General features: G+C 42.2%; 1 long non-coding RNA gene across 4 annotated transcripts in view; it reads left to right on the forward strand.

The window, feature by feature from the left end:
* LOC139827547 (uncharacterized) overlaps window positions 1-21,615 on the forward strand; it is a 58,964-nt gene extending 37,349 nt beyond the window's left edge. For 2 of the 4 annotated variants that reach the window (XR_011738276.1, XR_011738278.1), the window contains 2 exons: window positions 13,554-13,658; window positions 19,843-21,615. This is a non-coding gene — a long non-coding RNA (uncharacterized lncRNA). Of the gene's footprint in view, window positions 1-409; window positions 614-13,008; window positions 13,073-13,553; window positions 13,659-19,842 lie in introns of those variants that run through there. The other 2 variants (XR_011738277.1, XR_011738279.1) reach the window with 2 other exon arrangements.
* Window positions 21,616-22,757: the final 1,142 nt, after the last annotated feature.

Genomic DNA, 22,757 nt, shown 5'->3' on the forward strand with positions numbered 1-22,757 from the left:
CTTATCCCATCAGAAAAATGTGTTGTCTACACCATGTGAGGTGCTCGGTGCTGTAATAGTGGGAGGCGGAGATGGATCATGACTGAGCAGCATTGGCAGAGATCTGTGGGGGTGGCACTGGAATACGGATGTGACTTGGAGGTCACAAGTGAAGAAGCTGGCAGATTTTGGTGTGTGGCAGATTTTGGTGTGTGACACATTTTGATACCAAATACCCCTGTCAAAGAAGTATGTCCTTACTGTGTGGGAACCACCAACACCCAGGACAAATCCATTGTGTCAGAGGAGCCATAGTTTCTTCTAGAATTGCTAAAATTCAATATCAAACAATTACAGGTTAAAAATAACTCCACGGCTGTGTCTATTCCTCTCTCTAAGTAAAAGTTTACTTTCTTTGTTTCTGTGTTAGTGGCACCGGCCAAGTCAGCACTCAGATGCAGCAGAACTGAATGAGTTATTGCTTTAGCCCCAGGGTCATACAGAGCACATGGACATGAAGCAAGAAACACATAACTTATTTTTACTGGAGGGAGAATGTGGAAATGATCCCTAGGTCTACAAATGGAAGGAGCCGGTCCCATAACAGTTAAGGCCACCAGGCTGTCTTATTAAGGTCAGATCTAGTGTGTCATGTTGAACGTAATTATTCCACTGCTTATAATTTCAGTACATTTGATTCTGAATATAAAATGAGGCAATTTTCTTCCTGGGGATAAGAGAAATGTGTGCCTTTGCAGAGCATGAGACACAATCACTCTCAGACTGGCCAGCTTTATTTCTTCCTGATGAGGCACCGACTCCCCAGGGAATAAGCTGAAAACAGTATTTTCAAGAGAGAGGGCAAAATACAAAGAAAAAAGTTTTTCTTCTGCTCTCAGGGGTCTTGTGCTTGGATGGTGGCCTGTTGCTAAGTGGCCTCATGGGAACAATTCCCAAAAGGATCATAGTTCTGGGTCCAGGGATTTCATTCCCTTTAGACCTCTTTCATCTCTTCATTCAAATCCTAATGCTGAGATTGACCCTGTAAGCTATTAGTTGCCCTCAGCTACCATTCTTCCTGTTTTAAAAGCAAGGCTGATAGGAACATTAAAAAAGGACTCTTCAGACCTGGCAAATTTTATCATTAGGTAAGTGCAAAATACATTTTTTTCCCTCTCTTTTCTTTGTGAAGTGAATGGGATTGGACTCTTTGTTGCCTTGCACTTTACACTGAAATGTATGCTTGTGCCAAATGCTTATAACACGCTGCCAAACCCAAAGAGTAGCATTTTGTATGTTCTTTGTTCAGGCATGAATGCCTGTGCAAGGTGCAAAGCAAGACTAGCTCAGATGCTACAATAGTCCCAATCACAGAATGTTACTAGCAAATGCTAAAACATGGCGGCACATTTCCTTTGTTCTTCTGCCTGTTGTCTGAAAACAGGATCACTGAGACTGAGCACAATCCTCACCCTAAAAAACAAGCAAAAATTTAGAAAGTTACTAGGTATAAAACACCACTTCCCATGGCCTTGTTCATTTGTAACCTGCAAATATATATTTTTTTTCAATATCTGAGCCCATATAGGAGTTACAACACTACCAGTTTGTACCCCAAATAATTTTCAGGTGTCCTATCATCACCTATAACTGCAGTACAGAATGGATGACAAAGGATTCTGTATGCACTCACAATTAAAACACCTGCTACCTCTGATCCATTTCATACCTTAAACAGAATGACAGGTCTTTTATTATACAGTGGTCCTGCACATTAGGGCTTTTTTTCCCAAATATTTTATAGTCCTGCAAACATTCTGGGTGATGGCAGTGCTGACAGCAGTGTGCCCTCCCTTCAGAACCGCTTTCCCAGTGAGTGCTCTTTGTTATAGCAGTGTAGGGACTGAGGCTCAGGTTGTTGAGAAAAGAGATGTTCTTCAGAGATGAGATGAAGTAGTAGTTGTTGAAGAACCCCAGAAGTGAGTGTATTTCGTAAATCTGCAAGTGAGGTTATCTCTCTCCGGTGTCCTCAGAAGGACATGTATTTGCTGTCTGCTAGTTCAAATCTAGAAGTCTTGATGGCATAGGTTCTTGAATTGTTTGATATTCTGGGCCATTAGATTTAGGAAAATTAGTGTGATCTATGCAATCAACAGCATTTAGGAAGAAGGATCTTACCTGTAAAAAGGCATGCCTGGTGCTAAGAATTCCCACGGCTTTTTTTGGATAAACACTGGCCAGCTATGGTTTCCCCAGGCAGTGCTGGACGTGATTATTAGGGAGGTTGCACACTGGTGTTTCTAGCTCTCCTCTCAGCTCCCCATAGCACAGACAGACAGAGACCTGTTTGGTGGGAAGGGGAAATAAAGAGAGTTATATTCTGTTCTTTCTTGGAAAACAGAAACTTTATAGTTGAATTTGTTGACACAACAGCAAAGCCTGAATTTGATATCTGCGTCTTAGATTCCTAAACTGAAAGAGCCCCCATCTTTAGCTCTAAGCTCCTGTGTTAACTTCAGGGCCATTTCTTCACTCAGTCCAGTGTGGAGACAGGTTCTAACTTGGCACTGAAAAACGGAGAGGATGGACTGAGGTGGCTTGAAGGCTAATCCTCAGGGTATAGAGAAACTCCCTCAGCAAAAATTGCTGGGTTGAGATCCTGTGATTTGTATAAAAATGTGGTGTTGAATTACTGCTAAACACACGAATGAGTAGTGATAGGATTCACTGAGAGCATCAGTATCTACCACAGGAGCTTGCTGTGCCTGGCTCAGTCTGTAGCCTCCCTAGAGATCAGCTGGCATTTAATTTTGATCACTGCAGAAAAGGGAGGCTGAGCTTCAACAGTGACTGACTTAGCTGATGTGTGTGAAAATGTTCTTAAAATGGGAAAATGTCTCTCCAAATGGATTTTGCTTTGCCATTTAAAAATCCCATGTAAATGATGCACGAAGGATTTGGAGTGGGGGGACTATCAGAGATAATAATAAACTATTAATACAAACTAGTCAAGTTTCACTCAGCGGGATTAAGACTCAGTCGTGTCTCATTTAAGAGTGTAGTATTAAGCCATCCTTCAGATATGACAAGGTTTATGTTTTCCCTGAGTTGTTTCCAAATGAGGAGGGAAATCTCAATTAATGTAAATTTTTGCCTGTTGTCAGTGCTGCCTCCGTGGGTTTGGGAATCTGACCTGATGCCTTAACCTACAGCAGCAAGGGAGAAATAAGTACCAAGGAAGAGTGTGGAGCATGGGAAGGGTTGTCTGAGGAAGTGGCACTGAAAGAAGTGGGGAACATGCCACCCCATTCTCTGGGAGTCATAAATGCTGTCATAGAAAAGAAATTTGAAATGGTAGATTGTTTTACCCTCAGAAAAACAGAAGGTTTGTCTTTTGTTTTGTTTTGGTGGTGTGTTGGTGGTTTTCGTGTGTGTGTGCATGTTTGTTTTTTTTTTACCCCATAGCACTGTCTGCTAAAAAATCATAGCTATACATGGAAATGACCAACTCAGCATCCCTCTAGCTGCTTCTGTGCAGAGCATCTATCACATTGAATGTCTGTGTCTCAAAAATGTGATTCCTACCCTTTCTCTCTGCCCCTTGGCTTGGCAGATTCCATTATTACAAGCTCTTTTATTCATGATACCTCCTGTTAGATATCCTCTGTAGGATTTTGGTACTTTATTTTTACAGCCCATCTAAGCAGCCAAATCAGGGAACTCATCTGTTAGGTAGTTAGAGTGTATGGCATGTGTGAGCCCTTGCTGTGTCACAGCTGGATTCACCGACCTACTCGGCTTAGCACAATACAGACATGTTGTTATATTTAGGTACCATTCACACTTGGTCTTTTTCAACTCTGCTATATACGATCTTCAGATATGTGCAGGAAGTTATTTTGTCCTCCTTAGATGTCACTTGCCAAAATTCAAAATCTGCCACTTGCTGCAGGATCTGCATTGTTGTCATTATCCCAAATATTGTGGCATTTAGAGATGTGCCCTATTAGCAGGAGGGGATCTGATCATCCTTCTCTTGTGCAAGAGAAATGCACCCTCTGAACTCAGGATACCTCACATCATTAACACTGGAGCAAAACCAACCATTTAAGGGATTCATTTAATGAACCTGTCATCAACATTTGTGGTTTCAAATGAATTAGCGAGGATTGTCATTGCTTAGGATGTCTCTTCAGGTCATCCAAAACATCAGTCTGAAATGTTTCCCATGTTGAGATGTACTCTCAAACCACTGCCCTCCCCACAAGTGTATCCTTCATTTTGATCTCTCTAGTCCTTTGCTGTGATGTTTGTGAGCCTTCCCTTGTTATGGGACTTGGTTGTTGTTGTCCCTGCCATGTCCTCCTGAGGGGAGACAGAAGCCAGAGTTTCCAGGAGCACATATACAAGCAGAAATTTTGTAAAAAGGTAGAATTTCCTTGCTCACAGTTTACTGGGAATTTTAGCTGATGTCTGGATATTTTTCAGGCAGTAAATTTTGAATTTGTGGTAGAATCTGCCTTTGAAAACCAGTATTAGCAATTAATAAGGGATAGTAGCTAGGGATAGAGAAGCATGTTAACTCATCTATAAATCTAGACAAAACCAACACAATTTCAAGTGCCAAATTTTTGCAACAAATAGCTTGTGAATGAATTGTAGATCATTTGAATTAATTAACAGGTTTCCAGATACAATTTGAAATGAATTAATTTCAGAAAAAATCTCAAATCAGTGAACAGACACTATGTAAAGGGTAAACAGACTAAGAGATAAACTTCACGAGAAGTTATGTGTATTAAATCATTTGCTCAACTACACTGAGGTTTAGCAGTTCACCCTTTTGGTTTTAGCCCCATGCACTCACACACACACATATGAAAAAGCCCCCCACTCACACACACACTTTCACTTTGGGTGATTTAGATCTTGCAACACCTTGTTGTTAGCCATAATAATGAGTGCCATGATCATTTTGCTGCTCCAGCTCCTCTTCTCTCGCCTTTCCTGGCTCTACCACGATTCCTCTCTGTCTTGTAGAATTGATTTTAAAGATGGAGACTTACGTGCTTCAGTCTTTAGATGGCACCAAAACTGAATGCACTAATTAGGAAAGCTTGATAATTGCCATTATTTACCAGTCACAGATAGGCCTGGTTTTTAGAGCTTATGAAGGCGCATGAGCTCTGATTTGACAAGGCTTTTTATGAGTTCTACATATATGCTGTCTGTAACACTAGATCTTATGTGGATTAAAGGGCACCATCTAAACAGAAAAAATTGCACCAACAGATTTGAAGTGCTCTGTATGTTGGTAAAAATAGTACTGAACTGAATGGCAAGAGTTTGACAACAAAATATAATCAGAGTCTTAAAATATAAAATTAAATGGTGAGCTTGTCTGATGTTGGTAGTGGTTCTTTCAAGTCCTTCCTATTCAAGTGTATGAAGCAAATATATTCTTTTCATCTGAGGGCATTATTATCTTTAAGGAGTTTGTGTACTAACTTCAAGCTGTCTAGATGTTATTGACTGAAACAAAGCAATGCATGCAATTGCATTTCTAAAGAACCAGTGCAAAATGATATGAAATTAAAATAGATGGAGACATTAAGTGCTCCCCAAGGGCAATAACACTGGTACTTAATGGTCAGAGATGTATGAGAGACAAAACTAGAAGTTATTTACTACATAAACACACTTCTGGTAACTGGAGCTGTGGTGGAGGAGGGTCTGAAATTGTTGCTTTCTTTCCACCACTATCAGTGCAGGGGTTGTCATAGGGCACCAAAGTGATTCCTTCCTGGTCCCCAACCCTTCCCATACTGCAATGCCTCTTCCTAAACTGCTTGTTTCTTTAACAGTAGTTGTTAAAGCACAGTCAGAAGACTGGAGTCCTGGAAAGCTGAATGACTTTAAGAAAAACTCTTCAGGTTAAATTTCTTTATTTGAAATGGAATTAAATACATTATCATTTATTAATTTATATTGCACTTACAAGCAGAACACTTTTGTGGCTAAGGAGCAAGTGACCTAGAAGATTTGAATTTTAACAAATGTGAACTTTTCTGCCAAATACTGGAATCTTAGGGTTGGTTGGCCCTAGAATTACTCAGATAAAGAAATATTCCATTGTGTGCAAACACATTGTACACTCTATTCACTGTCTGGATCAACTCATTGTTTCAGCTAGCTCAAAAGAATTAATCACATTCATTTAAAAAATATTCTAAATACATGTTTAGTAACAACCATCGTGCAGAACATAGGCAACCGAACCAGTCTGCTATAGTATTGGCCTGAACCAACAGCTAGAATTTTATTTCAGTAGAGAACGAGTGTTTTGTTGTCTTGGGCATTACTAATTTGACAATTAAACTACATGTATTGCAATTTCTTAGAAAAATCTCATCTTCCCCATGCATTCAAAGGTCTGCTGCAGGCTTTGCCTCTCTCCTTTCCTTCCATGGACAGGGTCGAAGGGACCGCCATAGTCACAGGAGCCAGCAGAATGGCAGCAAGTTTTATGAAGTGAGGGACTCACCTGAGAGTTATCAGAAAACCTTTGACCTCTGTCAGCTACACTGAAGACTAGGAGGTGGTAACCTGCCCTCCAGAAGAAGGCACTTCTTGAAGGGTTCAGTCCCTCTCCTGTGCCTGACTGCTCACATAAGCATCAGCACTCATTCAGTTCCAGTGAGATCTCTTCCAGCAGTGGCTCAGCACTTGGGCTGTAGTTTAACATATTGACTTTGGCAGTGAAGCTGGCATAACCTAGTCTTTTTCCTCTGACCTAGACTGCTCATTGCTGCTTGTTTCTGCTTCTGTTTCCAAGCTGACTGACCCTTTGGGTGTATTATGGACCTGGACTACTCGGTAAGGTCCTGAAAAGATAATGGGGGTGGTGGTAGAAAATCTGCTGCAGCCATGGTTGTCAAGCAAAGCAAGTGTGTGTGACACTAGAAGACTAATAAAAACATTGGTAGCATGATAGATGATAACAGAGTCCTGAAATCCTCATGGTTTTGAAGTACAGTGTGGCCAGTCACCTGATGAGGATGCTCTGGTATTTGCTGGACTCACAACAGTGGCTCTTCAAGGCAAACTGTGGTACAGAACTTTTTCTCGCAGCACTGCTCACCAAATGACTGTACAGTCTGACCTACGTATCCATAGGAGCTGGAATCCTTGATGTGGTTTATAGTTGAACAAAGGCTTGCAACACCAAGTCACTGTCTCCTTTTGTGGGCCACAGAGTTTTCTTGGGGAAATGCTGAGTCCCAAGCAAATGCTGGCCACACCCAGCCCTGCTTTCCATATTTTGCCTTGAAAGGATCTCTCAAGACAGATACCAGCCATAAAAGCCTTATTAGATTGCTGTATTAGTCTGTAAGTTGAGCCGTGAACCATTGGACGAAGTCTCCAGAGGCCGTGGCATCACCATCCTTGGAGTTTTTTGAAACTTCTGGACAAGGCCCTCAGCAGCCTGATCTACTTTTGAAGCTCACTGAGCTTGTGCTTGGATTAGGTGGACTCCTAAAATTCCTTCCAACCTGAATTATTCTAGATCTTAGAACTCCTCTGTGCTGATTGTTTTGATTCATCAACTCCTTTCATTTCTTCTCTGTCTGATCTCCCTTGAGAAATGTACCCCCTTAAATACTATTTTCTCTGTCTTGAAAAGAAAAAGATAGGATCCACAGAAAAACACAGATGACCCAGTGGAAATTTTAGTGGTACCATTACCTCAGTGGAGGACTTTAATTAGTAGGCCTGAAGTAAAGATAATCAATTCTGCCAGTATTTGTTACAGACACATGAGAGGGATGCTAAACAGATGGAGACCATAATTTGTTAAAGTGAAAGGTGTCTTCTTTAACCTTGCAAAGATCTCTATTCATTTTTTGATAAGCTCAGCAGGGCAATAACTGGGGGGGGGGGAAAGGAAAAGAAGGATTCAGAGATGTGGAACTTGAGGAAGTCAGAAACTATCACACCTAAAATGTGTTTTTTAACTTTTACCTTTCTGGTCGGTTGTATTTCACACACTGCAGAAGGAAGGACTTCATTCAGTATAGATTCAGCCAGGAAGAAGGGCATTGCGCCTTACTCTAGTGTAGAAAGTGTGGGCAGAGGAGCAAGGGGGCAGGGCTGCAGGCATACTTCTCATTAGAAAGCTGATTCCTTTCCAGAGATGCAGTATGGTCATGGGGCTGTACCATATGACTCTGGATCTGTGTTGCATCACAGAAAGCTCCCACCACAGAGATAAGAGTGCAGTGGAGAAGGGCTTTACCTGTCCTCACTGTCACCAGCCTCCCTGGGAACAGCCTATCCTCTTTGCAATAGATGTGAGAAGGACACTTTGGCTAGGCCAAGCACTCCCATGTTCATGATTGCTCATTGCAGGAGGGAGCAGCCTGAAGGATGAGCAGGAGTTCCTGTCTCTGGTTTAAAAAATCAAAACTGGAACCGATTAGGAAAAAGTAAGTAAGTACAACGCAGTAGGATTCTCACCTTACACTGTCTTGGATTATCAGGTATTTATGATCCTCTGTTTTCTAAATACTCCTTGCTGTTGGACCTCTTAGAGAACGGGAGAAGCCTCAAGGACACAGAGAAAACTGCCAATGTGATATGGAGAAAATGAAAGAGAAAGGCAACATCTGTAAGAGAGAAAGGATCCAATTTTCTTAAGTATCTAAGGGACTTGTGACATCAAACCTCTGGTAAACTTAAGTCACTTGAGGCACTTCTGATAATTTACCGCATTTACCAGGAAAAAAACCAAGTTATAAAAGGCTTGGCACTGGTTATGGTGGAGCCAAACCAACGGTTATTCACAAGGTGTCTAGCTAGACTCTAAATATCCCAGCCAGGGTAGCGGATCCCCAGGGAATTTCCCCTCAAACACATCCCTTCTCAGCAATCAGAGAGCAACTAATGTGCAGGAGTGCCTGGAAGGAATAACTAGTCACTGGTTTTGAGTGACAGCATGGAAACAGTACAGTCTCCAGTAGAAAGACTGTCTGCTGGTATTTCAGTCATCCAATTGGGATTCTGTTTCCCCTGTAGTCTAGCCTTTCCTTGTCTGTTTGTTTTGTTATCATTTGTATGGAGATCATCAGATCCAAGTACATTTGACATACGGAGATAACAGTCAGGCAAGGAAACAACATATGGCAGGCAATTCATATCCATCAAAATCTGTCATAAACCCATTTTTAGCAACAGAAAAAGAAGAGTAGAAAAAAAACCCGGCAGGTTTGAATTTAAAATAAGCATGCTACTCGAACAAACAGGAGAGCCTAGGGCTTGCTTTGCTACATGAGACCACTGGTTCACCAAACCCAGCACCTGTTGGTACTCAGGGCTTCAACGGGGAGTTAAAATCCTCTGCAGTGCATTAGCCAATTACTTTTTGACCGTCACGATTCATTAATTACTGGTCTCAAAACCTTGACTGAAGCCAACTGCACTGGCTCTCTTGCCTGTTGAATCACTGCCTTGGGGTACTTCTGGGCTAATCCAACCCAAGGTTATAGGGAGGAGGGAGAAAGGGAACACAGTACTGTATAGGTGCTAAAGGGTGAGTGTACCTGGAAATGCCAGTGTGTGATGTGTGGTCCTGCTGTCCTCATGTATCTTGTTTGTCCTGTAGCAACATCACATAATTGATTGGACAGATGAAATGGTCCAAGGCCTTCCTGGCAGGGCACTAACATAGCCTATTGGAAACATGGCAAGATTACTGTAGAACATGAATTCAGGTTTGAATTATTTGGATACATTGAGAAGATTTAAAGGAATGAAGATGCTTTTCAGGACAGAAAAATACTATATATGTCACCAATCTATGTAACTTATTTGTTACTAATAAATGGGATGTCTTCTGTAAGCTACAATCATTTTTCCCTAGGGGAACCTGCTCTTTTACCCAAGAAAGTGGCATTTTGACTTTGGTTGTTTGCTTTTTTATGACCTTGTGGAAGAGTCCTGCAGGATTAAGTGGCTGTTTTAAGGATGAGGAAACCTCTTGTTATGGTGTCTTTACATTGCCCAGCCTAACAGAGGTCTCACAGGTTCACACACAGTATCCCTGATGCTCCAAGAGGAAGGAGCAGCCTCAGGTTCCTTCTCATGAAGCCAGAAGCTGAAAAACAGAGGAGAAACAGACACAGTGCAGAGATGCACATTCAGGGAGACTCTTCTCTCAGTCTTTTTTCCTGATGTTCTTTGACACAGCTTCCAGTGTGGGCAATCCCCTTCTCCCTCTGCCAATTGTCTTCCCATCTGTTATTTCCTCGGCTCCAGCAGCAGAGTGGTTGAGCTGTAATGATGGGGTTTGCAGGTACTACATCTCTGGAAGTAAAAATATAGCAAATCTTGTTGGATAGCAAATCTCTGAGATGGATAAGGCCTATTTGATGATCCAGAGCATCTTGCTGGGAATGGAATCAATTAACTTCGTATATGGGTTAAATATGCTGAACTGAGCAGGGTTACTTGAGAGAGGAGCTTGGACAAGTGTATCTCCCACTCCTATCTGAGTGAGCAGGAATGGTGAAACCCTTTGTCTGGTCTAATAGGGTATCAAAGCCCAGCCCTGTCTTGCCACAGTGTCAGAATAAGGAGGTGGTGTTGCTGAGCACAGCAATTCTTTACAGGTGCCAACTCCGAGGGTGTAAAATGCAAAATGGCATTTCAATGTTTAAGAATAGCAAGTAATTTGATGGCTGTAATAGAAATGCTTCCAATCCTTTAGCAATGTGTTCCAGAGCTGCATAACACTGCTGATAAAATTGCCTTTGGATTCCTTGTCTAATATTCCAGTCTTTCACTCAGCAAAACACAATAGCTTGCACTAAGCCTCCCTGGGAGGGCAGCTAACAGCACATTTACTAGACACTTCAAACATTTGATCATGTTTCTCCTGAGTGTATTTAATATCTGTTAATGTCAGCAGTCCCAGCCTGATCGAAATACCTGCATTGCTGGGAAAAATGTTTAATATAAAAGATGACACAGGTAAGCAATCACTTACTGATGTCTTTTGGAAATGGATAGGTGACTATCTAGGCTCCTCCTGCCCCCCTTCTTCTGCCTAACCCCCTCCCCAGCCCTGCTCTGTCACCACCCTGCTGCTGCGTGCTCCTCTGAATACATTAGAGCAGTTATTCTGAGTACGCAGGAGATGCCAGGAATAGTTTCAGGTTTCCTGCCTCATCAGACTAAATTCAATCTGTAAAAAATTAATACACCCAGAAGGAACAGTTAAAAGCATCTCCAATCAATTAATGTTAAAATGGGGGCTAGGAGGCTGATTTGTTAAAGGAAACCCAATCCAGCTCAGAGCTCAAGAGGCTACTGAGACACAAGTACAGTCAATGAGTCAAGCTGTAGTGTTTCAAAGGGGGATAGCAGATAAGGTATAGGTTGAAGCTATGAATGCATCACTCTCAGCTGCTCATTGCTTCAGGTTTGGGGACCCCAGAGGCACACCCTGTTTGGGCAGGCCAAGAGACTCAGCAGAGCAAGTCTTCCTCCCAGACTTCCCACAAGACTGCAGATGGCACAAGCCTAGCTGGTTGAACGGGCCATTTGCATATTCTGTCTCTTCTCCGAGTAGAAGCTGGAGTGAGAAATAAAGGATGCAGCAAACAGCTGTGAGGGATCTGCGTACTTACAACAACCCCACCACCTTCACTGTACTGCTCAGTGCAGAGGTTCAGAATACAAGTTGGTAAACCATCCTTATGAGTTTCTCTTTAAAAATCATAAGTCAAAAAGAGATAGAAGATTTTTTTTTTTTTAAATTGATATCTGAACCTTGTTAACATTCAAGATTATCTTAATTACGTAAGTCAGGACTCAATTTTATTTATGATGTGTTAGGGAATAGACTGCCTTTAGGTTACTGAACCTTAGACTCTCATATTGTCTCTTGACTCCAGGGCCTGGAGCTTCAAGCTGCAGTTTGAAATGCATCTAGATAAGTTTCAAGAACTGGCAACAAAGATCCTCATGGTGAAATTAAACAGAAATCTCAGTAATTTACACACAGGAGGGTTCAATCTGCAGCTCTTGACTGTCTCTTGTCTGGAGTGTCAGTCCTCGTAAAGGTGAAATCTATTTTTTCCCTCAAATGCTGTCTGACTATTTCCAAAGTGTAGAAAACTTCCAAATGATGTCTGAATCCACATTCGAATGAAACGTTTTCAAGCATGTTTTCTTGCTACCTGGTGTCTTAAAAATAAATAAAGAAATAGGTACAGAACCAGCTGAAGCCTATTGTCACTATTTTGCCTCTGATTAATGTAGGTCACACTTTTCTTCCTTCCATCTAGTAAGTATTTAGATCCATTTGTACTTTAATCTCTTGTCTTTTTCCTGGTCCTTTTGTTGCTGTGTTACATCCTCACAGTCAGAGAGCATTGAGATAAGTGATAAAAAAACAGGAGAGGGAGTTAAGGCAGTAATCCAGCTTTGAAATAAAAAATTGACCTGAGGTTAGTGCTTGAATCTAAAGAGCTTACTGGAGGCAAAAGGGAGGAAAAAAAAAAAAAAAAAGGAGAAACTGAGGCAATAGGATCTGGCAGATTTACTGAAGGGTATGAGGCTATGATAGGGTATGAGGCTAGGGTGTGGGTAAGAAAGTAGTTCACCAGGTGCTGGAGCTATACTGCTTGGTGAGCTGCTGTGTTCAGTGAGGGCTTCATGTGGTCATGAGGAGGAACCACAGAGGAGGTTCACAACGGCTGAGATGGGAAGGGTTAAATTGTGCTTCCCACCTTCCCCTATATCCCTCTGTCCAGGTAGATGAGCACTGGACTCAAGAAATGCATTCACTTTGTTCACAAATCTTTGCCTGTGAGATTTACAGTGTGTTCTGGGCTTGATCTTTTCTGAAAACTGTATTTCCTTTGGAGGTGGGAAGGAAATTTTGTAGACATCAGTAACAACTCTTCTCATAGTGAAGAAGCATGTATACCTGTTAATTGTCTATCACTTTTTAATTTTCCTCTTTATCTTAGACAGTAGCAGCAACCTTCCCTCTGGTTAAATGAGAGAAACCTGGCTGGAGGGAGCTCAGGTAAAGCCAGCTGAGATATTCTTATATTCACTAAAAGAAGTTTACACAGAAATACAATTGGTCTCCTCTGTCAATAACTGGGTGCACTGACACCACAATGCCCTAGGCTACACTTCTAGTTCTTTGCTGATTGAAAGACAAATTCAATTTCCCTATGAAATTCTGAAAATAAAATACATGTGTAAGAAGACATTTTGGACCTCGTATTCTGTGTCACAACAGATATTGACCGGGTTTCGCTGAAAAGAGAGCATCGTTTCAGTTATCCAGGTCTGGGCAAAAGGAGTTGTGTTTCTGCAGTCAGGTATAGGAGACTGCATGGCTCAGCTCTGCCCTACACCGAGATACAATAACACACAGCATGGTGCAGCTTTAATTTTAATTCAAAATAAATATTTCCATAACCTACAAAATACCTCTAATACACTTATCTGGAGAACACAAAGATTAAAGAAATCCTACTAATTCTTTTATCTTTCAGATACAGGGCTGAAAACAAAGCCATCCAAACCTTGAGCTATTTAGGAGAGGAAGAAGCCAAAACCTGTGCCAGAGGTTTGACTGCTGGGTTTACTCATGGCTTCAGGTAAGCTTCTTTCCCTGGATTGTTTAGCATTTCAGAAGCCCTCTGTGTTCCTCAAGGAGAGCAGTGGATTACAGACATAAAACCTTGCATAGCTTGCAGCCAAGGCAGAGCAGAGGGAGTACAAACAAGCTAATCCAGGGTGCCTTCCTGTCCGGCATCCTGCCTCTGACCCTGGCCAGCACTACATGCTTCAGAGGAAGATGTAAGAATCTCACAGCAGGTAGATGCAAGATAATCAATCCTTTCAACCTTGTTCGCAAGCCCCATTAGATCTCATCCTGATCCCTAAATAGTTAGAGGTTGGATTAAGCCTTGAAGAATGACATTTAATATACTCTGGAAATTGTTGTTATCATTAACTCCCATGACTCTGGAAACTAATGCTACCCATAGACAAATACATTTTCATTTTGAATCATACTGTGTCCTTGGTCTACTATAGCGATGAGTACATAGGCTTAAATACCTGTTTGCAAAACGTATTTAATATTTCTTTTTATCTGTGGTGATTTTTTTTCACTGCATGTCTCTTTTCCTGACATTACAAAGTAAGGAGTAGGGATAAAGTGAGCATACTCTACAGATTACACATTCGTTCATCACATTATTGAACAAAAGGTCTCAAGGGATGAATTTTTTCAGCAGCTTAAGCATCATTTTAGTAGTCTGTTTCCAGCCCCACTCAAAAATAGAGATAGGCTTTGCACCTCTCCCAACATGAATCCTAACACACACCTTAGTCCAAATCGCTGATCCAGCTTTCCCAGTCATGGCGAGGATGCACAGGCTCTCATAGGAGAGCTATTTTTGCAGACAATCTATCCCTTGGCAGCCCCTTTCCTGTCCAACTGGAGAAGTAGTTTTTGTCTCTCTCCCAGCAATAACCCAGACCCTTTCACTTGCCCTTTTTGTCAGCACAGCCTTACCTGAGACCCTCAGGCATCCTGAAGGTGAAAGGGCTGTCAGTGCAGAATCTGTCTGCAGCCTGTCTGTTCCTTTGGCATCTCCTTTTCTCCCTTCTCCATCTGTAGATCTTTTATTATTGTCATTTTTAACTCCAACCCTAGCCATTAGCCTTGTCTTTGGCTCTTTCCCTAGGATGTCTTCTTAATATATTGCTTTAGTAAGAACTTTTCTTCCCTGTTGCACCTTATAACCCCATTTAACTTGTGCAGTATCTCTGAGGAAGTTTTTAGAGCCTATGAAGAGATGTTACGTGTAGGTTTTCAGCTGGGTCTGTAGTGCTTATGTGGAATTGCTCAAACACTTTTGAGTGTTTAATTTCTAATTAATTTTGGCTCTCTACTATCATTTGTGCACGTGTTGAATCTATGTGAATACATCTACAGTGATGACGTGGACTACTTAATTGTGTCACCTGCATTATATCTGCACCTGCAGTGCAGCATTCTCTCCATGTCCCCATCTCTTGACCTTTCCTCCTCCCTGATCTGTCTCTGTCCTTTCTTCTCCTACTCCTTGTAACATCGCAGCCTCTTTCTCTTTCCTGTTGCATCCTCTGTACTCCTCTGCTCCCCTTGCTGAGACAGAGACCAGGAGACGCCTGAGTGACCCATGCGTGTAATCGTGTGTAGTGGGCAAGAGCAGGCAGAGGAGGACCTGCCCGTGTGAACCGGCAGAGCCCCATGCTGTGAGCCAGAGGAAGCGTGGCAGGCAGGGGAGCTGTTGTCCTGCTGTGGGGCACAACCTCTTCCATGGTGGGACAGGCCCAGTTGCTGCTCATTCTATGCCAGAGGCGCTGGGCACCTGCCTGCTGTGGGGATGCACTGTGCAGCAAGGAGGGGCCTCAGCAGGTTGGGTGCACAGATCATGGGATAAAGAAAAATTTATTTTCTCAGTAAAGTCACCCACCTCCATTGAGATTCTGGTGCAAGCAATATTTTCTCACTTTCCAATGTTACGTCTTCGGTGTTTCTGTACTGGAATTTGCTTACTTGGGTCACTCATCCGGTTGCCTGAGGTCTTTCTGAATATCACCATAATTATTACTGCTCCTGACCCACCTGAAAATTTGTGGCTGCTGTGTTTTTGATGTTTCAGTTCTGTCATTTTGTAGATCATCCATAAACACAAGTGAATTAAACAGTGTGGGATCCAGGGTGAAGCCTTGAGGTGTATGACATTTACCAGGGTGAAAATAGGCCATTTGATTTTTTGCTTCTTTTCTGTTTGTTAAAGTTTCATCCAAATGATATTTTACCTCCCTCCCCTATGCTGTCTTGATTCCTATAGTTTCTCTTTTTTTGTGATGTTCGCTCAAAAGCATTTTTGCAGTCTGAGTAAGTCGTGGCTTTCCTTTGATAGGGCCAGAGAATTGTGAGAGATTAGTGAAACAGCTCTGCTTTCTCTGGGTATAATTTTAAACACCCTGTTACTATTTTCTTCCCATTCTTATTGCTGCTTTCAAAGAAGAATGGCTAAGACATTCCAAAGAGAAGTAGCTCTGCAGACTCCAAAAGCCCATTTCTGTTACTGTGCTGATCATACCACCCCTCAGCACTAACAGGCTTTTAAATGAGGACATCAGAAGTAATTGGAAGAGCATGAGAAAGGGCAGAATTCAAGAGCTTAGGGCTTGATTTTACAAACAGATCGGTACTCAGACCCAAGACTAGAGTTTCACAGACCTAATACAGAGGGAGCTGAACTGCTTTGGAAATGTGACCCAGGACTGTGCTGTGACACCTCTTAACAAGCTGGTGAGTCTTCATGGCACAGTGCAGCTCTGTGCAGGTAGCAGCTCAGCTTCCAGACATACAGTAGACCTTTCAGTGCCCAGCAAATTAGCCCTGCTGTAGTGCGAAGCAGCTTCACAGCTATTCTCCTTCCAGTTTGAGAGATAATTAGAGTAGGATTAACTTGATGGTCTTTGCCCTGTGCACGGTTGCATGAAGCAGACAAGCTTATGCTTTGTGCCCATCACTGCCATTTAGAAGGTCATAGAAAGTGCTTTGGGAAGTGTATAGGCTTGCCTCCAATCTCTGACAATGAGGTGCCGTCTTCCTGCAACCACTTCTGCATGGAGTGAACCCAAAACCTATAGAGTCTGCTTCCCTTGTCAGCTAAGGGAGATACTGAGGAGGCATGGATGCCATTGCCTCAGGCACTCATCAAATCCCCCCTGACCCTCACAGCTTCTTCAGAACTATGAGACCTCTAAGACGAAGCTGTTTGTCCTGCTTCTCCCAGTGAAGTGTGGCTTGTCCAGTGGGACATGTGTTTCATTGCAGCTGGTTCTGCAGGCTGTCATGACTGACAAAGTAGTCCTTGGTTGGCTGCACATGTGGATCCCTGGTATTCTGCTACTGCCTAACACTATTGAGAAGAAATAGATGCTCATTTGATGACCTAGCCTACTCAATGAACACAATTCCTGGAAGAAAAAAATAAATAAATTAAACCCACAAAACCCAAACCACCTGAGAAATGCTGCTCTATATAATCCCAACTGTCTTGTGCTGCTGCTAAGAGGAACCATGCAGCTGTCACAGAGACATGCAGGAAAACAGTGTTATTAGAGGCATCAGGTATTTGTTCAGCAGGCTGTGGGATGCAGCCATTCCTTGGGCACTGCAGATGTATTTACAGTATTAAAAGGTCAAACAATCTTTCTATTTCCCTGTTTGCTTCAGAGAATTTTGTTGAACATTCTCATTATTCGTTGTGGTATTTCTTTGATTTAAGAGGATTTCTCTACATGACCATAGTTATTAGAATGCGGTGTGTGTGCAGTGAATGTGTTATTACTATAACAAGCTTCTCCTTGTAGTAGATATTTATTCTGAGTGCAAAGCTTTTAGTTCAGTTGTGCATGTGGCAGTAAAGGAAAGATGGCGCAGGTAATTTGGAAAAAAGATAGAGTGGAATGAGAAGACGACACAAAATTAATAGTTTAGGGTGGTGACTTCTGTCCCTGTCTTTGTTATGGACTCTGTGCCAACTGTTACCTTATTTTCATGACCTTTTTTGCATGTAAAGAAGCCGTGTACAACAGCAAGAAGACCCTGGGGATGGGACCAAATTTTTCTCCTCATGCAATTTTCCCTTAATTGCAGGAAGGGCTCTTGGCCCTATTAACCTTAGGCGGTTGTTGGGAATTCTTCCCGATTGTTCTCCAGGACTTGCTTGCTATTCCTTGTTCATGACACCCCCTTGGTGTCAGAGAGGGGAAAGGGGCATCACAAAAGGTGTTGCTGGAGTGGGGGCCAGGTAAACACAACATGTAAACCCTCCAGTTTAGTGAGAGAAGGTGGAGGCAACGAGGACTTTCTGTAGGTTTGGGAACAGTAGGAACACTGGCATTATCAGGCAGAGATAATTAAAGGTATTATAATGAGGCAAGTAAAAGGCATTATGTCATGATTTCTACTCCATATTTTAGAAGCCGCAGCATATGAGCTTGGATGAGGGTGACTACTTCCAAGAAGAAGTAACCGAAGAATCTGCTAAACATCATCTACTAGGCTAATATATACCTAAGAGTCTTGAGAGAGTTGGCTCAGGAAATGTCTGGTTTTAATGAACCTGGGAGTTCTGGCAATATTTCAGATGACTGTAATAGTTAGATTTTGCCAGTACTTCAGAGGGATGTGAGAAGAAGTCAAGATAATTATGAGCTGACCAACCTGAAGTCAATATCGGGCAAAGTAGTGCACAGGGAAATCTGAGATTCAGTTGCTAACTAGAAATATAATTAATAGCAGGCAACATAGCTTTCAAGGAGGTAGAACCTGCAAAACAGAACAACTTTCTTTTCGTAAGTGATTACAAATTCAGTTGTCAACAGTGACTGCAGAGAGATTATATGCTTTGCAATGTGTTCAACATGGCCCAGTGCAATATTTTGACTTGAGTCAAGAGAGGCAGGGAATGCTGACTGATGGGAGTGAGGTTTTTATAAAATAGTCTGTGTCCGGTGTTATTTCAATTTCTCTGTCAGTGATCTGGAAATAAATATAAAATTGCTGCTGATAAAATCTGAGGATGACACACAAACTGATGGAGTAGCCAATAATGATGGGGACAGAGTGGTTACACGGAGAGATAGAATGGTGCAGTCTGCAGTGCCTGTTTCAATAAAATGCTATTTAATGTTGCCAAATGCCAAGTCGTTCACCTGGATTGCAGCACCAAGGAACTCTTCTGATCCGGTCGACTCTTATTCGTGGCAGCCCCAACATATGATTTTTTTCTTTTTTTTCCTTTTTTTTTTTTTTCTTGAAGTATCTGTTACATGAGGGTAGTATGTTTGGATCTGATCACTGACTGTTTTGCCAACAGTTTTTGCCAGCACATGCTGTTGTTAGCTGGTTGTGTATGTTAGTGTTAGTCTCTTACAGGTGAGGCTGGCAGTGTTGTACCAGCAATAAGTGAATCAGATTTGGTGGGGGTGTAGGTGACTATTGAGACCTACCCTACGCTCGCATGTGTCACTACTACTGATGATACTCTTCTCCTTGTGTCCTTTTCCTGCCCTGGGCCAAGCTAGGGAGGCTTCTATCTTCCCTGAGCTTGGTGCTACATTTGTGACTGAAGATTTATGCACTGGCTGATAAATTACACATAGTCAAATGTGCATTTAAAGTTACTGTAAGTACTTTATTGGACAACTGCCCTTCCTAGTTCATTATTTGGGCATTCTTGTATCATCTGTCCAAAACATAAGCCCACCTTACTGCAGCTGGGTCTTCATTAACAGACTCTCAGGAATCAGTCTTCATGCTGTGAGGTTTGAAGGGTGATTAGTATCTCATACTGTCTTGGCCAGAGTAGGGAGAGAAAGTGATAGCAGCAGAATTTCTCCAGCTACTGCTCACTCTACAGCATCAAAGACTCATATTTCTATACAATGATGTAAAGACAACAGAAGGGGAGTGCATCAAAGACTCATATTTCTATACAATGATGTAAAGACAACAGAAGGGGAGTCTATTTTCAGTTAAATATTAGGAATGTCTTGATTTCATCCAAGACATCAAGTGAAAGTCAAAAAAAGGAGAAGTTGCACATGTGAAGAAGGATCCACTGATTGATGCTCTCTTTTAGTAGCTTCTTTGCCTCCCAAAACCAAACATTACTTACTATAAGGTAAACCTACAGAGTTTTGTGGAATCTTTTACTGTTACAGATTTTGAATATGTTGTCTCCATATCTCTTTTCACAGATGACTACACCAGGCGAATGTCAGCTAGAATGCTGGGCTCAAGTCCTGACTCGCAGGACTCCATCACTTCAAGGTGCTTCTCTACACGTTCATGGGCTCCCACTGACCACATTGACAAAGCTCCTGCCACTAAGCCTGTGAGAGTTGATGAGGTCACAACCTAGGGAAACAGCTTTATTAAAATAGGGACTTGAGGATTAAGCCAATTTCTCATCATTAACCCTGATAGATCAATGGGTTTAAATTTATTTTTCTACTGTCTAAATGCTGAGAAGGCTTTGATAAAAACCAAACCTGTCTGTGAACTATTATCTCTTTCTTTCCAGGAGACTGCTTCATGAAATGTACGAAGTTACAAATATCATAGTGGTTGTTAGAAATTTTTTTCCCTTGTAATGGTTTCACGTTGAAAGGAATGAGAGACTGTTAATTGTACTAATAATGCATCTTTCAGAACTTATTTGGTGGATTATGTACTGCCTCCTACTTTTGAGTAATCTATGCTATGGTTATACTTGCATTTGGATTTTTTTAACTGTGTGAACCAGCAGTCCAAGAAGGACTAAGAGGATCCTCCCTGTGCAGAGTAGGGTTTGCTAAGAGTGAAGAAGGGACGTTGTATTCCCTGCTACATTTCTACAGAGAGAGCAGTGACTCAGGACTGTATGGCAGAGATCATGCCTAAGCCTGGCTGTCCTCTTATGGCAGTAGAAGTGAAAGCAGTGGTGTAAAGTTAGTTTATGCGGTGCTTGTGACCAAGGAGTTAAGGTCCCTCTCTCTAAAAGTCCCCAGCCTATGACTGTTGTGTCAGGTCTATTTACAGGAGAACTGATGAGTACAAGAACCAGGAGGGAAACATGAACCTGCTTCACATGATGTGGCGAAAAAATAGATCCCTCTGGAGACCTGGACCTGAACTGCCGTCACAAGGTTATGGGAGCTTTGCTTTGCTGCTGCCTTCACCAGCCTGTGAGAAAGCAACAGGTAGAAGTCTCCTTTAGCAAGAAGGATCTCACGGGGCAGAAGTCTTCCCAGACTCTCCATTCTTCCAGTTGTTTGTAGACAGATGTCAAACAAATCATATCTGACCATCGGAAAAGTACCTGGGGGACTTCCCACACTGCCGCTTCCCTCTGTACCTGCTGCTTGCACAGAAGCTAAATGTCTTGTGGATGACTCCCTCTGTCTTCTCCTGGCCTTCGGGTAAAACTGCCTGAGCTGCTGCTTAGGGCCTTGCTGAGGACTCTCCTCCCCAAATACGCAGCCCCCAGCAAACAGCAATGGAGCAGGAATCACTGGGTCATTTCATCTTGCTGGGGGTTTTGTGCAGGCTGGGTTGGTGACAGCATCTGTGCCTCTGGCAAGGCTATCGAGTAGGAAAGTGCATGGAGGAGGGACGTGAGGTTTGGGTGAGAAGCACATGAAGAGTAATTTTCAAATCTGCTGTGGCCCCTTCTCTGAATCTGTTTTGGCGCTCACGTTGCCTGTAACCTTCCTGTGCTGCTCTAGCATCTGAAACGCAGGCTAGGACTTCAGAGGGATGAGAAGTAAAGAATGGATTTGGTTTACCCTGCAGCATTTTAGATTACCTCTCTGTGTCAGTGAAATCTCACCATATGTAAATATTTCTGGCCTCTGGAGAAGGTATTGCCCACGTTGCATTGTCTATGAAGAATCTTTGCCCCAAAACCTTATTTGTGGCTCCATTAACCTAAAGAACTTGTCTGAATGCCCCGTTTGCCTTTTGAATAAAGAACAAGTGATTGTTGAGAACTCACAGCATCCCTATCATTTTGCGTTACTTTCCTCATTATGAGAGGAACATAAGGGTCCCTGATCATTATTTCTGACTCTGTCATTAGCAAAGGTCTGGAAAGCATGTTTTCACTCCATTAGCCTTCAGAAATAAAAAGAATGATTGCATAAGTCAAGAATAATTATTTCAACCAGCTTTCCTCAGTGTTTTGCTGTGGAACAGGCCAGGGCCTAAACATGGGCTGACAAATTAATTTCTATTATTCGTATTTTCTAGAAAAACACCACGTTCAGGACTCATTTAGCAATACAAATGGCTTTATTTGTGGTTTTATCTGCTTCTCTGGTCACTCATGACAAACATCAGGAAGCTGATAGTTTCCCTCAGCATGTCTGCCAAGACTCCTGCGATTTACCCCTGGAGCAGTGTGTAAAAGAGAGATTCTAGATCTGTCATAGTCTTTTTGTCTCTCAGAGGTGTGTGGATACCTTTGTTAAGCAGGACCTCTTCTTCTCATGATACCTTTCTGTAATGATGTTGAAGTTCACAGTTATATGACTGCATGATGGCATGAGAGTCAGGGGTGGTCCAGATGATCTGAACAGGGCCCTTTCCCCATTCACAGAATCAGAGAATCACAAAATCACAGAATGGCTGGGGTTGGAAGGGACGTCTGGAGATCATCTAGTCCAACAGAGCAATTTCCAACAATCCATTCAGAGCAATTTATTCTTTACTGTAAAGCAAAGATGGAATGACTGTGCAGCCATTTTTCTTCTGGATACAGCATTAATACTTACTAGAGATCTGGAATTACTTGGCAAGACATGCTTGCCACAATATAGGGCTCATGCAGCATGGCCTCTTTCATGATATCTTCAAATCAGACAGCATGAGTGTGTAGGAATGGGAAGTGAGTCAGGGCCAGTGAGATGGAGTCTGTCTGTCTCACCACTGTTCATTGTCAGCAGAGACAAGCTGCTTAACTTCACCTTGAGTCAGCTCTTCCAACAGCAAAAGGAAAGTAATAGGCAGTAGGATGATATAGTAAATAATTCAGGGATATTAGCAGTCTTGGGTACAAAGTACTATAGAAGAAGTATTGTTTATTTTGACAGAAGATGCTGGAGATAGTAAAGGTAATTACAACGCAGCTGAG

Source organism: Patagioenas fasciata, chromosome 3, assembly GCF_037038585.1.
Source record: "Patagioenas fasciata isolate bPatFas1 chromosome 3, bPatFas1.hap1, whole genome shotgun sequence".
Classification (NCBI taxonomy): domain Eukaryota; kingdom Metazoa; phylum Chordata; class Aves; order Columbiformes; family Columbidae; genus Patagioenas; species Patagioenas fasciata.